The 16,792-nt window shown below is 47.0% G+C and overlaps 1 long non-coding RNA gene across 1 annotated transcript; it reads right to left on the minus strand.

The window, feature by feature from the left end:
* Positions 1–581: 581 nt before the first annotated feature.
* On the minus strand, positions 582–15,326 carry LOC142907713 (uncharacterized). The gene is made up of 3 exons (XR_012931222.1): positions 15,244–15,326; positions 10,671–10,832; positions 582–7,050 (listed from the first exon to the last, which is right to left on the minus strand). It is a non-coding gene; the product is annotated as an uncharacterized LOC142907713 (long non-coding RNA).
* Positions 15,327–16,792: the final 1,466 nt, after the last annotated feature.

The following is a 16,792-nucleotide window of genomic DNA, read 5'->3' on the forward strand; positions in this document are numbered from 1 at the left end:
ATGCTAGTGTCAACTCGGCTTCGTTGTCTAACCTCGTATTATCGATCAGTGTAATGCAATTATTCTCGCTTTAAAGTTTATTGAGTGGATTAATGTTTATATTTTAGGTCCCCGAGTTCATATCTCATCACAGGATACAGTCCTTATGCAAAAATTATAGGAAAGAATCACACGACCACTTCTGCATTAATCTATTTTATAATTAAACCTTAACTCTAAAAGATGCAACTCTCGGCTTGGTAATAAAAACAACACAGTATCAACACAGTCTCATCAATGACTGCGTGGTTTCACTTTGATGTCCCCCCCCACATAACACAATTGTTGTTAGTGAGAGAGAGTGTTGTTAAAACATGCGTGCAAGCTATTCTAAACAAAAACCTTAACTTTATAATAAATGATTATACTTGAACTGTTCACGCAGTACCGCACTCCTTATTGATCATATGCAACCCTTATGTTGTTAGCATATTGGGTCACGGAACAGTTGAGTATTCTGTAGAGTACGCGAGTAACGTGCAGCGATTATGAACGAAAGGTACTTTAAAGATTATACGGCGATATTAAAAAAAAACAATCAAAACAGTTATTCTCAAAGGCACAAATCTCAACAGATCCATCGGCAGATTATCTGACTATAGAATGGCTCGGCGTAAGGGCATGCAATGGTGTGCTCTTTTTCCCCGAAGATCTTTATCTTATACCAAGTTTTAATTAATTGTGGACCAGATCGCCTGATAAGGATCTGGTGGGACACACCATTCCCCACGTGAGCGTGGCTCTGCGGAAGGTGTCAAGAATCAATTCATATTGATGGATCTGTTGGGAATTTATGCGATTAAGAGTACAGCCCACTAAATATTAAGGAGGAAATAATTATACTTGTAAAACGACGAACTATTATCACCGATCTGTAGCGATGCCTTCACGTTTAGATGCTTCTCGTTTTGGGATTGTCCTTGTTCCTGATATTAATTGTTTTGAATAGTCAGTGTTCGGAGTTGATTTTTTACATCAAACAGACGCCTGGTGGTCATGTGGTGAGGGGGCGGTGCGCGTCATACGTATCAGTCGATTCTCCTCTCCGATGATTGATTCGGTTCGGGGACATAGGTTGAGCAGTTGACACGCTGTTGCAGTTGCGGAACTCGGTCGGTAGATGGCGCCCACGGCTCTTTGCTGGTATGGCAACCCAAAGGTTGAACACGAAATTTAATACTTCTGAAATTCGTGGTCCGCCAGGAAGTGTCTGTGTTGTTGGGCTGACTGGATGTGCTTCACATAATGTTTTTTCAGGTTTGTTGAATTCTCGTCTCTCATCTTTTTGTTGTATTTACCTCCATGATTTGTTCTTGACACCTGATGAAGATCGCTTGCGTTGTGATCGAAACGTCGTGATTGTTTTTTTGTTTTTAATATAATTTTATTGTATTTCTACATACGTGACTTTACCGAAAAAACCAATGAGTAATTTTATGCAGTCACGAAAGCTTTGATACTTTATTTCCTCTAGAGCAGTTTTTGAGCGAAGATCGCATAGGTAGTGATTCAAGTTGCAGTTCATTGGCAATAGCATTCCAGGACCCTGGGGGCATCAATAGCAAAGGCCCTTCCCTCCAGTTTTTGTACGGCAATAGGGAATGTGAAGCTGGTAAATGAGCGAAGACCTGAGGTCAAATTTGTTCTTTGAAACAGAGCGGAGATCCAATAGGTGATCTGCGGATTTTTTAGTAAGTACATCGTGAATAAACAAGATCTGGTGCACAAGCCGTCGAACATTAAGAGATGTTAAGTTTGACCCAATGTAGAGATCACAGTGGTGAGTCCTATATAGGCAGTTCAATGTAAATCTTAAGGCTGAGTGATAGATGGAATCAAGCTTCTTCAGTACAGTACTTGGGGCTGATTTATACACAATGTCACAGTAATCCAGTAGAGGCAGTATGGAAGCTTTTATCAATTCTAAACGGAACAGAGGGGTTTGTAAGTGCTTGTGCTGATACAGAAAACCAATTTTTATTTTTGTCTTTTTACCAATATAATCAATGTGATCTTAAAAATTCAGTTTTGAATCCAGGATGACCCCAAGATACTTATAGATCTTGACTTGCTCTATTTGACAATTATTTAAGGAATGTAATTGGGGAAAAATTACTTCCTGCTTTAGTCCTGGTGAGAAGCATAGCACCTTGGTTTTGGAGGTATTCAGGACTAGTTTATGAGCAACTAGCTGATGTTGTAGTTTGTTGATATCACCCTGTAGCTTAGAAATCACGTCATCCGGAGAGCGGCCAGCAGTAATCAGTATCGTGTCATCTGCAAAAAGATTACCCTGGAATGATCCAGGTCAGTGCCCAAGTCATTGACATATAGAGAGAACAAGAGGGGGTCGAGGATGGAACCCTGTGGAACCCCTTTTGTTACCTGAACACTGGTTGACCTCCAAACATCTGTGAATACAGTTGTGCGAGAAAAGAGGAATTTTTTTTACCATTTTACTGCGTTTTCGGAAAAACCGAGCCAACTTAGTCTATAATGATTGTGTTCTGATTGCTGGCACACACCCACTCAATCATGCCCTGCATTACATGTATTGAATGCTATCCAACACCGGGGAGGAGTCTGACTTTCAGTTCAGACCCTAGCTGCTGCCATAGACGTCTCCAATCTGTGATGTCACAGCCACATGGGTGGTATCTCTGACATCAAGTGACCTACGACGTCATTCTCAGGTTAACACAAATAATTAAAGTATGGTCATTTGACCCCAATGACCTACAAGGCATAGGTGGCCTTTATCAAGCAGTCGATTAATACAAATGGGCTGTACATCAACATGCTTGTGTGGATTAGAGGTTAAATATTACGGTTAAGGCTGGCGATTATGTTTAATGTAATAGGCAGATGGAATGAACATGTTCGGGTGGGTGGATGAGTGAGTGATCTGACGCACGCGTGAGTGGGCAAACAAGCGAGTGAGTGGGTTTGTAAAGCAACAGGCACGAAAGTGATTGGATTGGTACAGTGAGTGATCAAATATGTAATAATTGAGAGGATGAGTGATTCAGAAGGTTGCTAAATCTTAGCGTTTTAACAACCTCCCCAGGCCCTACAACATCAAACAGAAACTTCTCCTTCCCAACAACATGGACAGTCAATGCAAGTGGGCTGAGATCTTGGAGGACTATGATGGTACCTGCAGCACGTGGCTTATATGCAGAGGAGGCGGCTCCCTAATTAATTACTTTCATTTTTCGATTTAAAGCTTTCGTGACTGCAGGGATTCATATTCTTGGTTCTTTCGGTAGTCACGTAGAAGGGAAGTAAGAAAATAAAAATAATATGTATTATTTATTATTTCTCTTCTACGTGACTTTACCGAAAGAACCAAGAATATAATTACTTTTTGTAGACGTGGCTTTGTGGTGATGGGAAGATGTAACGTTCAAGTGTAGCAGAAAGCATGGATTTAGATCAGAGTTTCAGCCATCTTTGTTTAAACGGGGGTTTCAAGTTTATGGAAGTGATGATCTCAACATGCTTACAAAAATGACTCGTATAGTTTTATTGCCTTGTGATAAATGTCTCAATAGCAGGTCCTGTTGTGTGGTAAGAGGTAATTACAGGGATCTCAGAATTAGTTCTGTGAATCTTCATGTGCTTCGTTCTCTAATTCATTATTCGTCCTTTGAATGAATTTTCTGTTCCCCACAGAGCAGGAGTCGTGGCGCCAGTCGACCACGTGGGGGGACATTATGGATGAAGTGGACCCTTTCCCAGGCCAAAGCTACGAGCATTGCTCCCCAAAGGTGGGTAGGGGGTAGATGGGGGTCAAACACCACATTCTCTCAACACTAGCACACCATTTCACCACCATTGCACCAAAACATCACTACACCTCACATCACCACACCGTCTCTTCATGTCACCTTTCTCATCACATCACCACCAAACTCAATACACCATCATAGAGCATCTTGATGCGTCTATACCAGGGGTCTCAAACTGAATGTACTGAACAAGAAGTTGCAAGGCCAGGGGCAGCTTGTCAGTGCTGCCTATGACAAAGTCAGAGCATTCTCCACGAAACTTGTGTTATGGAAAGCCCAGCTCTCTCAGACAAACCTCTGTCATTTCCCAGCATACAAGGCACTCATGGACGCGGGAACACCATTCAGTGGTGAGAAGTATGCTGATGCCATTGTAAAGCTATAACAGGAATTTGATCACAGGTTTGCAGACTTCAAGACACACAGAGCCACTTTTCAAATTTTTGCTGACCCCTTCTCCTTAGATGTGCGAGATGCCCCTTCTGTGCTTCAAATAGAGCTAATTGACCTGCAGTGCAATTCTGAACTCAAAGCCAAGTTCAGGGAGGTGAGTGCAAAAGCAGACAAGCTTGGACAATTTTTGAGAGAATTGCCCCCCACCTTCCCTGAGCTTTCCAGGATGTTCAAGCGGACCATGTGCCTTTTTGGGAGCACATATCTGTGTGAAAAACTCTTCTGCACCATGAACTTTAATAAGTGAAAGTACAGGTCCAAACTTACTGATGAGCATCTTCAAGCCATACTGAGGGTCTCAATTGCTTCCTCCCTCAAGCCAAATGTGGCTCAGCTGTGTAAGAAGAGGAAGCGCTGCCAGGTCTCTGGCAGCAAGGAGTAGGTAAGAGAAGCCTATGTTCTGAAGAACCGTTCATGTTCTGAACTGTTATTAATAAAGATTAAGAAGATTGGATCAGTTGTACTTTTTTTAAATATTTGATGCGGCCCAGCCTCACCCAGACTCTACCTCCAGCGGTCCCCAGATAAGTTGAGTTTGCGACCCCTGGTCTATACCATCAGAAGACACCATGTCTCCAGAACATTCCACAATTTCACTTCTCCATATCACAACACCATCTCCCGACACCATCACCCCATCTCTCCGCCATCACGTCCTGCCACATCCCACTCGTGCAGGCACTTTAAGTCGCCATTTATTTTGCCAATGAAGACAATGATAGCATGCAATCTCATGAATTCCGTCTGAGAGCTGATTGGAAGTTGCCATTCCAGTTGCCCACTATGGGTGCTGCAGTAAAATTTGTCCAGATTATGGGCAACCAGATCTTTACAATGAAATCTTCGCAAACGATTAGAGCCATAAGTACGTGTATGGGATTTGTGAGGATATATGAGGATTCATAATAAAGGTTTTTGGGTTAGATCGCGTTATTTATAAATGTGTCGTAACCCTCCACCACCCAACACAGCCAATCAGTAAAAAATGTGTCACGTTGACAAAAGACAAATAGTTCAATAATTTAGCCCACCAGTGTGTTGAAGAGTGAATCCACATTTACAATTTTTGAGTACGACCTTTCGCTGGTAATCACATCCAGCATCATCGGGAATAATATGCTGGATGTAATTAACAGGGAAACGTCGTACTCAAAAATTGTAAATGTTGTGGAATCACTCAACACACCGGTGGGCTAAAGTAGGGAACTATGTCTTTTGTCAACGTGACACATTTTTTTACCGATTGGACGTGTCAGGTGGTGGAGGGTTACGACACATTTATAAGTAACGTGATCTAACTCAAAAACCTTTATTATAAATATTGGTCAAGAAAGCCTATGTGTTAAACTGATGTAACATGTACTTTGATAACATTAGGTGATGGTGTATATTCATGTGTTCTAGCATATTTTCATGAGTAAATGTTCATCTTCTTTGGTTCTTTCGGTAAAATCACGTAGAATGAGAATAAACTAATAAATTGATAAAATAAAATAACACAATAAAATTCTCACGACGTTTCGGCCACAACACAAGCGGCCTTCATCAGGTGAAGGGACGAGACTGTCTGGAGGACAGCGCTGGAGCGAACACAGCCAAGCCCAGACTGCAACCTTTAAGCTGTGTGAGAAGAAACAGAGCGCCTTGACCTGATGAAGGCCGCTTGTGTTGTGGCCGAAACGTCGTGAGAATTTTATTGTGTTATTTTATTTTATCAATTTATTATTTTATTCTCATTCTACGTGACTTTACCTAAAGAACCAAATAAGATGAATCCTTGCAGTCACGAAAGCTTTAAATGTTCATGTTTGCATCCGTCCATAGATGTGGGAGTATGCATTTTTATTTGTGTATGTGCCCGTCCATGTTTGCGTGCCTGGGAGTATGAATTTTGTCCTGCGTGTGCGTGTCTGAACGGTCCTGTGCTTATCTTCGCGTGAACAGAGGAGCATTGGGGAGGTGAAGAGCTTCAGCGGGGTGAAGCGTGTCCAGAGGACAAGCGCCTTGCGAAGGAGAAACGCACCATGGAAAAGGACTGCCTGATTGAGATGAAGCGCCTTGCCAGGGTGAAGCATCTCCCAGAGGAGAAGTGCCTGAGAGACAATCTCCTCAAGAACCGCCTCATGGAAAAGCGTGTCATTGAGGAGAAGCGCTTCATACAGGAGAAGCGGCTCTGCGGGGTGAAGCGTCTCAAGGAGAAGCATCTGGAGGAGAAGCGTCTCTCCAGGGTGAAGTACCTCGCAGAAGTGAAGCATCTCCAGGAGGAGAACCATCTCAAGAAGCGCTTTGCGGAAGAGCGCATAATGGAAGAGAAGTGCCCCATTGAGGTGAAGCGCCTCGCCAAGGTGAAGCACCTCACAGAGCATTAGTGCCTTTGAAACAATATCCTCAATGACGTGAAACGTGCTTCATGGAGCGAATACGCCTTGGCGACGTGAAGCGTCTCGAGGACAAGCATCTGGAGAAGCGTCTCGCCAGGGTAAATTACCTTGCTGAGGTGAAGCGCCTCGCCATTGAGAAGTGTGTCGATGAGCAGAAGCGCCTCATAGAAGTGAAGCGGGTCAAGGAAGAGAAGCGCCTCATGGAGGAGCAGCGCCTCGCCAAGATCGAGCAACACTGGCTCCAGACCGCTACCACCACCAGTAGCAGCAGCACCACCGCTGACACCGGCAACGCCACCACCGCTTCCGCCAACACTGCAGCCACCACCGCCACCACCACTCCTGTGCAGGGCCTGATTGCTCCGAGCTTTGGAGAAGAGGGCTTCCTAGAAGAGAAAGCAAATTCTGGAGCCGCTGAGCCACGGTAAACCACTCTGCGTGTGTCCTGTGTTTATTTTTATTTATTATCATGCTTGTTTACGCAGGATGAGCCTCACTACGTCTTAAGACTTTTTTTCAGGAGGGTCCTGTCAAGTTTTCTCGCAGTTGGTAACAAAGTTGCTACTGTTTGTGATCCAAATTGAGCGATTTGCATTGCTTGTGTGGGTTCAGTTACAGGGAAAAAGCTGCAGAATCCTCCCAGAACAGGGCTCAGCACAATCCACACAGATAATGTGGCCCAACGTGGGAATCAAACCCAGGTCCCTTTTGCTGTGAGGCACAGGTGCTCCAGCCTTGCTGTATTTCCAAAATGCACAGACACTGCAAACCCCACGTGTACATTCCGCCATACTGTGGACAGATTTATTTTCCATAATTGGTTTCTGAGTGAGACCACATCACGATGCGTCCATATTTCACCATTTAATCCTCCATCCACCGTGATATTTTGGCAGACTGATGCCTGTTTCCAGGCCAGCTGCCAAGTTGCCTTGGAATGCACAGAGACAGCTACCACTGGGAGGGGTGTCCAATTTCAAATGCGTTGAGATGCGAAATGTGAGTGGCTCATCGCGTTCAATGCACTCTGAGATGCCTTTGACGTCAAGGGAGGCGGCTTTGTCGACCTCAAATCACTGTCGGATATTTATTCGAAATCTTTGGATGGGTTGAAGCAGCCAAAGGGTCGCACACTCATCGCTCACCGCTTACAGTTCAGATCTTGCTTCCCGCCCTGGTTATTACTGCCGCTGCATTAACCACAAAGATACACACCCATTCCGTCACAGCGGATGTTCAGGATCTCCACCTTGGCCACTATGTCCAAGGGGAGAATGACACATAAAAATATCACTAAAAATGAATCAGCTAAATTTACACAGCAACGCCACCCACTACTGTGAAACTACAACAGTCTGTGTGAGACACAGCTGCACCTATCTCAAGGATAGCCTTGTCCCATGAGAATGGCAGCGCCAATACCAAGCACACTCACTGGCCATGTCGTTACTGCTGTTTATATTAAGCTCGAATGAATCCACCACACATTCCACCCACGGATGGGGAGATGGCGATGTCTGCCGTAGCAGGAAGGTGAAACGGTGTCGTGTTTGTCTCTTCACTGATCTGAGCCAGCGCAGCCCTCCTCCTCACTCCTCCAGGCATTTGAATTGAAGTCAGAGGTTGTGGAGGAGTCGAGAGAAGAGGTGGAGGAGATGATGGAGGATGAGGTAGAGACGGAGGAGGAGAAATCGGAGGAAGAGAAGGCAAAAGAGGACGAGATTGTGATGGTGACAATGGAGGAGAACACGGAGGAAGAGGATAAAGACAATACGGAGACGGAAGGCAAGGAGACAACAAAGGATGAACAGATGGTCGTGGTGGAGGAGATGGAGACGACGGACAAAGCGGAAACAATGGTGGTGGTGGAGGCAGAGAAGATGGAGAAGACAGAGGTGGCGCCACAGCCAACACCACCGCAGCAACCACCACCTCTGCCGCTACCACTGCAACTGACACTACCGCCACCACCACCACTGCCACCTCCGCCACCGCCATCACAGCCACCACCATGGCAAACACCACCGTCACCACGGCTACCACCGCTATCACCTCCACCGCTATCACCTCCACCACCTCCGCCACCACCGCTGCTTCCACCACCACCTCTACCACCTCCGAGGACAAGGAGGATGAGGAGGATGAGGAGGAGAGAACGGAGAAAACAGAGAAGGGGGAGAAGATGGTGGTGGAGGATGAAGAGGAGGGGATGGAGGAGGATGAGACAGGAGGAGAAGATGGAGGAGGTGCAGGTGGAGATGCACAAAAACAAGAGGAAGCGAGGGGGCCTCGCTCGCGTGACGACAGCGTTCACCTCACTCCTCCGCCATGTGCTGCTTTGTGGAGGCAGGTCCACCGCCCAGTAGGCGTGGTGGTGGTGGTCGTGGATCGGTGCCAACAATGACCGCCATCACCATACGACCCACCCACCCCGTGACACACACCACACACACACACCGCACAGTTCCCCAGAGAGACTGTGCCACTGTGACCACAGCTGGGGAATGAAGCTGAGCAGAAGATGTCAGGACTACAGGGGAGATTGACTGCTATCAGGACACCTCACATCACACATACACACGGGACTATTCCATTAGCATAGCCGTCCCCACACTGGGCACCTTCCATGCGGGTTTTCATCCAGGCAGTCCTCATGGGATGACCTTGCCATATTTTCCAGGACATGGAAGGGGCAGCTGACCCAGGGTGAGAGAGCTGGAGGGGTCTGGTGCAGACAATGAACAAAACCTGCACGTGCCAAGTCTCAAGGCCACCCTGTTAAGATTTAGGATCAATATATTTGTTGTTGGTGTTACTATAAACTTTGTGAAATCAACCCATGAGGACACAACGTAACGTTGCATTGCTTGTGAGTGCAGCCTGGGTTGGTTAAATGTGCCTTGGCTCGTGTGTGCGGTATCCCGGCTATGTTTGCGGCGGTACAAGGACAAATAGATAATAAGAGACGTTTTATGAAATGGTTCTTCTTCATAGCACATACAAGCGGTGGTGGGAAAACATTCAGGTGATTCGCCTTCTTCCCGACAAATCCGCCCCTCCTCTGCCAAACTGCTACACTGCCCCACCACTCCACTGCCCCTCTGCTCCACCATCTGCCACAGCAGTTGAAACAAATGATTGAGTATCTTAAATCGACCTGCCTCTGTGCACCAACCAGTGAAAATGGGTGCGCAACAATCGAGCGGCAAGTTGCGTTTGGTGGATTAAAGAGAAAGCAAATGCAGGACTGTGCCACTGCTCCACAATCCCAATTGCTTTGGCAAAATATTCAAAGAATGCTGCTGCTCACTAAACAGGTTGCTGCTTATGTCTTTAACGTGGGGGATGTTTAGAGGCGGCCCATGGACCTAGTGGTCAAAGTACTGAATTGGCACCACGGTGTACCTGGGTTTGAATCCAGGCAGCAGCCTGTGATCAAAGCAGATTCTCAAGTCTAGCAAGTTAATGGTCTCAGCCCGGTCTTCATTCACTGCACAACAAACTATCACATGGCTGCAATGTGGTTCTCGATGTACTTAGGATAAATTCCAGCTGTAAGAAGTACCAACATTGTTGAGACCAACGTTGCTCTTAAATGAAGAACAGGTGGGAAAGTCCTGCCCTTTACGATGTGGACCAGACAGTACTTGAAGGGTACTCAGAAGTAGCTACGTGATATTAGTTTCAGTGTGCCATTCTCTAGCACAAGGCTTGCATCATCATCATCATCACTACCCATCAACATTGCCAGCCATCTAACACACATGTACACATTCACCATGATACTCACACACCCACACACTCACCATGATACTCACACACTCACACACTCACCCTCAAAAACACACCCCTACCATGGGGAGAGAGAGGAGGGAGACACGGGGAGAGAGAGGAGGGAGACACGGGGGGAGTGAGACAAAGGAGGCACCTGTGGGCCAGGTGCCTCCTTTGTCTCCCCCCCCACCACCGCCACTGTTGCTGTGTCCACACCGTGCAAGCTTCTCACCTTCTTCGGGCTGAGTCGACGTAGAGGAGGCCCAGCCAGCGAGTCGCCACTTTAGAAGCTCGCGAGTCACCGACGGTGGCCGTGAGAGGGAATCCAAATCAGCCTCTCGCCACCCACAATGCACAGCACCGCCTCCACTCGCCCCGGCCTCAGCGGAAGTCGCTGCGGGGGGAGGGGGGGGGAGGCGAGGTGGCGAGGGGGGTGTGGGGGGTGAGGGGGACATGGGGGGTGGCGCAGGGGGAGTTATGGGGTTGAGGCGTTATCCATAATAAAGGTTTATTTGGGTTAGTCTCCAACACACCGATGTGCCAAAGTAGAAACTAATTGGCACTTTTGTTCACGTGACAAACTTTATTAATTGGCTGTGTCGGGAGGTGACGGGTTTTAAGACATTTATATTTACACGATCTTACCGCAAAAAAAGCGTTTATTATGGGATTGGAGAGTTGGGGGTTTAGAGGGTTACGGGTTTAGTGGTATAAGGGTTTGAGGGTTAGGGGGTGTTTAGGGTTTGGGTTGTAGGGGTATAGGGGTTTAAACAGTGAGGGGATTAGAGGGTTACGTGTTTAGAGGGTTTGGGTTTTAGGGTTTTTAGAGGTTTAGAAGGTTGGGATTTCGAAGGTTAGGTGTTTAGAGCATTAGGGGTTAGTTAGATGTTGAGAGGGTTGGGGTTTAGATGGGTTGGGACTTAGGTTAGGGATTTAGGGTTGTAGAACGTTAAGGTTTCGAGGTTTACAGGGTTAAGGGTTCTGAAGGTTACGCTTTAGAACGATATGGGTTTCGAGGGTTAGGGTTTTAGAGGGTTTGGTTTTTAAGGGTTTAGAAAGTTAGGGGCTCAAAGAGTTAGGGGTTTGGGTTCAGAGGGTTAGGGGCTTAGAGGGTGAGGGGTTTAGAGGTTTAGGGTTTTCAAAGGTAAAGAGGTTTAGAGCGTTAGCGATTTAGAGAATTTGTTTTTTAAGGGTTTAGAAAGTTAGGGGTTCAAAGGGTTAGGGGGTTGGATTTAGAGGCATAGGGGTTTAGAGGGTGAGGAGTTTAGAGGGTGAGGGGTTTAAGGGTTAAAGGGCTTAGAAAGTTATGGTGTGAAGGGTGAAGGGGATTAGAGGGTTATGGTTTTCGGAGTATAGGGGTTTAGAGGGTTAGAGGTTTAGAGGCTTAGGGGTATAGAGGCTTAGGTGTTTATAGGGTTAGGGTTTTAGGAATCTATGGGTCTGTGATTAACACGAACCCTATGGGAGACCCCATGATGAACACTGAACACTATGTGAGCCCCAGTGATTAACACTGAACCCTATGGGAGACCCAGTGATTAACACTCAACCCTATGGGAACCCCAGTGATTAACACTCAACCCTATGGGAGACTCAGTGATTAACACTGAATCTTATGGGAGACCCTGTGATTAACACTGAATTATTTTGGATACCCAGTGATTAACACACGAACCCTATTAGATTCCCAGTGAGTAACACTGAATCCTATAGGAGCCCCAGTGAGTAACACTGAACTCTATGGGAGACCCAGTGAGTAACACTCAACCCTATGGGAGACCCAGTGAGTAACACTGAATTATTTTGGATACCCAGTGATTAACACACGAACCCTATTGGATTCCCAGTGAGTAACACTGAATCCTATAGGAGCCCCAGTGAGTAACACTGAACTCTATGGGAGACCCAGTGAGTAACACTCAACCCTATGGGAGACCCAGTGAGCAACACTCAACCCTATGGGAGACCCAGTGATTAAACTTCATCCTATTGGAGCCTCAATGAGCAACACTGAACTCTATGGAAGCCCCAGTGATTAACACTGAACTTCATGGGTGACCAAATGATTAACACCGAACTCTATGGAAGCCCCAGTGAGTAACATTGAACTCTAAAGCCACCCACTCCTGAGTGTGCTGATTCGGTCTTCATAGGTGCACGCTAACAGCACATTCCCCAACAGTCTCTTCAGGCTAAAATGGAATCTCAAACGGGGAATGTATTTGACTTTGTTTGTGTGAGAGTTAGTGAGTCAGAGTAAGTTTGTGTGAGGTTGAGTTTGTGAGAGTGAGTGAGCTTGTGAGAGTGAGTGAGCTTGTGAGAGTGAGTTTGTGAGAGCGAGTGAGCATGTGGGAGTGAGTGAGTTTGTGAGAGCGAGTGAGTTTGTGAGAGCGAGTGAGTTTGTGAGAGTGAGTGAGCTTGTGAGAGTGAGGGAGTTTGTGAGTGTGAGTGAGCATGTGGGAGTGAGTGCGTTTGTGAGAGTGAGTGAGCTTGTGAGTGTGAGTGAGCTTGTGAGTGTGAGTGAGCATGTGGGAGTGAGTGAGCATGTGGGAGTGAGTTTGTGAGAGTGAGTGAGCTTGTGAGAGTGAGTGAGCTTGTGAGAGAGAGTGAGCTTGTGAGAGTGATTGTGTAGTATAGCGGTTAGTGTTCTGCACTACGAACTTGACGACCCAGGTTTGATTCCATCTAATGGCCAACACTGGTGACGATTATCTGAACCAGGCATCCCGTAGGTCAACACAGCCTCAAATGAGTGTCTGGTGAGGTGTGTGCACATCACCAGGCACTCATTTGAGGCTGTGTTGACCTACGGCCAACTTCGTCTCCCTAGTGGTGATGTGCACACACCTCACCACTAGGGAGACGAAGTTGGCCGTGCGTGGTGCTGGCCACCCAGCCCCTCGTGTTCCATGCTGGCTTTCATAGGTGCTTGCTAACAGCATTTGCCCCAACGGTCTGTTATGGCTATATGGGGGATCTTTATCTTTGTTCCGTGGTTCTTTATGTTTGTGTGTGTTTTTGTGTGTGCGTTTGTGGGTGGGTGAATTATTGAGTAGATGAGTGGGTGACCTAGTGAGAATTGGTGGATGAGAGAGTCTATCTGTGAGTGAGCGGTTGAGCGAGTGGATGAGTGAGTAGGTGAGTGAGTAGGTGAGGGAGTGGGTTAGTGAGTGTGTACATTTGTGTGTGAGTGGGTGAGTAGGTGAAAGAGTGGATGAATTGATAAATGAGTGGGTGGGTGAGTGCATTTCTGAGTGAGTTAGTGAGTGAGTGGGTCAGTGAATGGCTAATTGAGTGGGTGAGTGAGTTTCTCAGTGATTGGGTGGATGGGTGACTAGGTGAGTGAGTGGATATGTGATTGAGTGAATAAATAAGTTAATCATTGGCGAAGTTGCTGAATGAGGAAGTGAAGGAAGGAATAAATGGGAAAATGTGGGTAAGTGAGTGAGTGACTAATTGAGCAAGAAGATGAGCGAGTTTGTGAGTGAGTGAGAAAGTGAATAAGCGGGTTATTGATTAAGTGGATGAGTGAGTGGGTGAGTGACTGATGGAGTGAGTGCGTGAGTGAGTGATGAAATTATTGGGAGGGTGAGTGGGTGAGTGATATTCTGAGTTCGTGGTTAAGGGAGTGGGTGATTGAATGAGTGGAAGAGTGGATAGGTAAGTGGGTGAATGAGTGTGTGGGTGGGTGGGTGCGTGATTGAGTATGTGAGCTGTTGATCGATTGTGTGGGTGAGTGAGTTTCTGAAAGAGTGGCTGATAGAGTGAACGAGTAGGTAAGTGAGTGGGTGAGAGAGAGTCTCCAAGTGAGTGGGTTGTTGAATGAGTGAGTGGGTGATTGAGTGAGTGGATGAGTAAGTGGATGAATAAATGAATGGGTGAAATTATTGAGTGGGCGAGTTAATGGTTGCGAGTGAGTCGGTGGGTGGATGAATGAGTTTCGGAGTGAGTGGATGAGTGAGCGATTCTGTGAGTGAGTCAGTTGTTCAGTGAGTGGCTGGGCGAGTGGATGAGTAAGTAGGTCAGTGAGTGAGTGCGGATGAGTGAGGTAGTTTTTAAGTAAGTGGGTCGGTGGTTGAGTGAGTTTCTGAATAAGTTAGTGGGTGAGAGCTTCTGAGTGAGTCTGTGAGCGAGTGAGTCTATGAGCGAGTCTATCAGAGAGGGAGTCTCTGAGCGAAGAAAGTCGGCGAATCTGTGCGCGCATGGGTAAGTGGGCGAGTGAGGGCATGAGTGAGTGGGTAATGATTTTGTGAGTAAGTTTCTGAGCGTCTGAGTGGGTGAATTTATGAGTGATTCTGTGAGTGGGTGCTTGAGTGGGTGAGCAAGTGGGTGGGTAAAATGGTGAGCGAGTTCTTGAGTGAGTTTCTGAGTGAGTTTCTGAGTGAGTGGCTGAGTGATTAGGTGAGGGATTGGGTGAGCGAGTAAGCCTGTGAGTCGTTGAGTGGGTGGGTGCACGAGTGGGTGAGTAAGTGGATTAGTCTGTGTGAGTCTATGGGTCTTTTTGTAAGTATATTGTCTATGTTTCAACGGGTCTTTGAGCTAATTGGTTTCTGTGTGAGTCAATGAGTCTATGTAAGTCTATGGATCTATGTGTGAGTTTTGGGTCTCTGTGCGAGTCTATGGGTCTGTGTGAGTCTATGGATCTATGTGCGAGTCTTTGGGTCTCTGTGTGGTGCACATAGCCTGGCATGTGAGTAGGGGGTACCGTAGCCCTGTGTGTATGTGGGTGGGGCACCGTAACCCTGTGTGTATGTGGATGGGGTACTGTAACCCTGTGCGAGGGGATCTTTCCCCCCGCCCCCCACCCGGGGCAGAGGGAGGATCTTGAAGGTGGACCCGGAAGCGCTCGGCTTGGGAGACGAACATTCCTCCTCCTGCTTCTTGTTGTTGTGCTGGGGGGTAGGGGGTGTGGAGAGGGAGGAAGGGAGGAGGAAGAGAGGAAACTAAACTATTTATATTTTACCCGGTGAGGCCCACCGAAATACACAGATGTTCTTCAGAAGAGAAAAGGCCAAAAATTATCGGTCAACGAAGTGGCTTATCATCACGTCGACATTTATAGAAACCAAACACTCTGAACGCGACCACAGGGAGAGAGAGACATGCAAACTTAAAATATATAGCAGGTGTGAGGGTAGGGATCGAACCCACGACCTCCTGTATTACAGGCGAGGTAGTTACGGGAGAAAGGAGAGGGATAGAGAGGCAGGGAAAGAGAGAGAGGTAGAGGGGGTGGGGGAGAGTGGGGGGAGAGGAAGGAAGAGTGGGTAGTGGGTAAAGGGAGGGGGGGGCAAATAAGTCAAACTCACAGTATTGCTTGCACTCACCATGATACAATCACCATCAAACTCACACTGTCACATACCATCACTCACATACTCACTACGATACTCACACACCCACACACACTTACCCTCATAAACACACCATTACCATCCAACTCGCACACACGACATGATAGTCACACACTCAATCACAATTACTTACACACAAGCCCACCAACTCACGACAATGGCCGCCATTCGCCACTACGTGGCGGTAATGTCATCACAACAAACCAGGTGCCATGGGTTGACTGCTGTGCCATGCTAGGTGCAGGAGGAGGTCACAGGATAGATCCGGGTGCCACAGGTTGACTGCTGTTCTAGGCTAGGCGCAGGAGGAGGTCACGGGACAGATACTGATGCTATGGTTTTACTGCTGTGCGACAAATCCACTAGAGTGACAGCCAAGGTCAAAGGTTGGAGTGCAGCCAGTAAACTCCTGACCCCTGAACCTGGACCACCCATAAATAAGAAGGGGATGGAGACACGCGGAGAAAAAGGAGGGAGACACGGAGAGAGAGAGCAGAGGTAGGAGGAGAGCGCGTGGAGAAAGCGAGAGCTCCTCTCGAGATGCAGGAGGTAAAGATGGCCCAGAATCAACGATGACTGCAAGGTATGCTGGGAAGCAAGGTCATGTGACCAACGCGACACAGGGGCGGCAGTGCTGGCTGGAGCCATCGCTGTTGGAGCCGCACGGCAAGAGGACCCAGAACGCATCCTTCATCCCAGCACCTGCACCAACCACAATCACCACCACAACTATAACCAAAACAACCATAAAATAACCACAACTAAAACCACACCTCCAATTAGCACGGTTGGCTGGGTAGGGTGCGATATAAGTTAAAAATACATACAACTACCATAACAACCATTAAAACCACCTACACCACAACTATGACCATTACAACCACCACCTACACAATTATAACAAATATAACTACAAACACCACAACCGCACATATAACCACAACCTACACAACCACAATTATAACCACAACCAAAACCACCACAAGCACAACCAGAGCCA

This window comes from Petromyzon marinus, chromosome 82 (assembly GCF_048934315.1).
Source record: "Petromyzon marinus isolate PM22_M1 ecotype Great Lakes invasive population chromosome 82, UKy_Petmar_22M1.pri1.0, whole genome shotgun sequence".
Classification (NCBI taxonomy): Eukaryota; Metazoa; Chordata; class Hyperoartia; order Petromyzontiformes; family Petromyzontidae; genus Petromyzon; species Petromyzon marinus.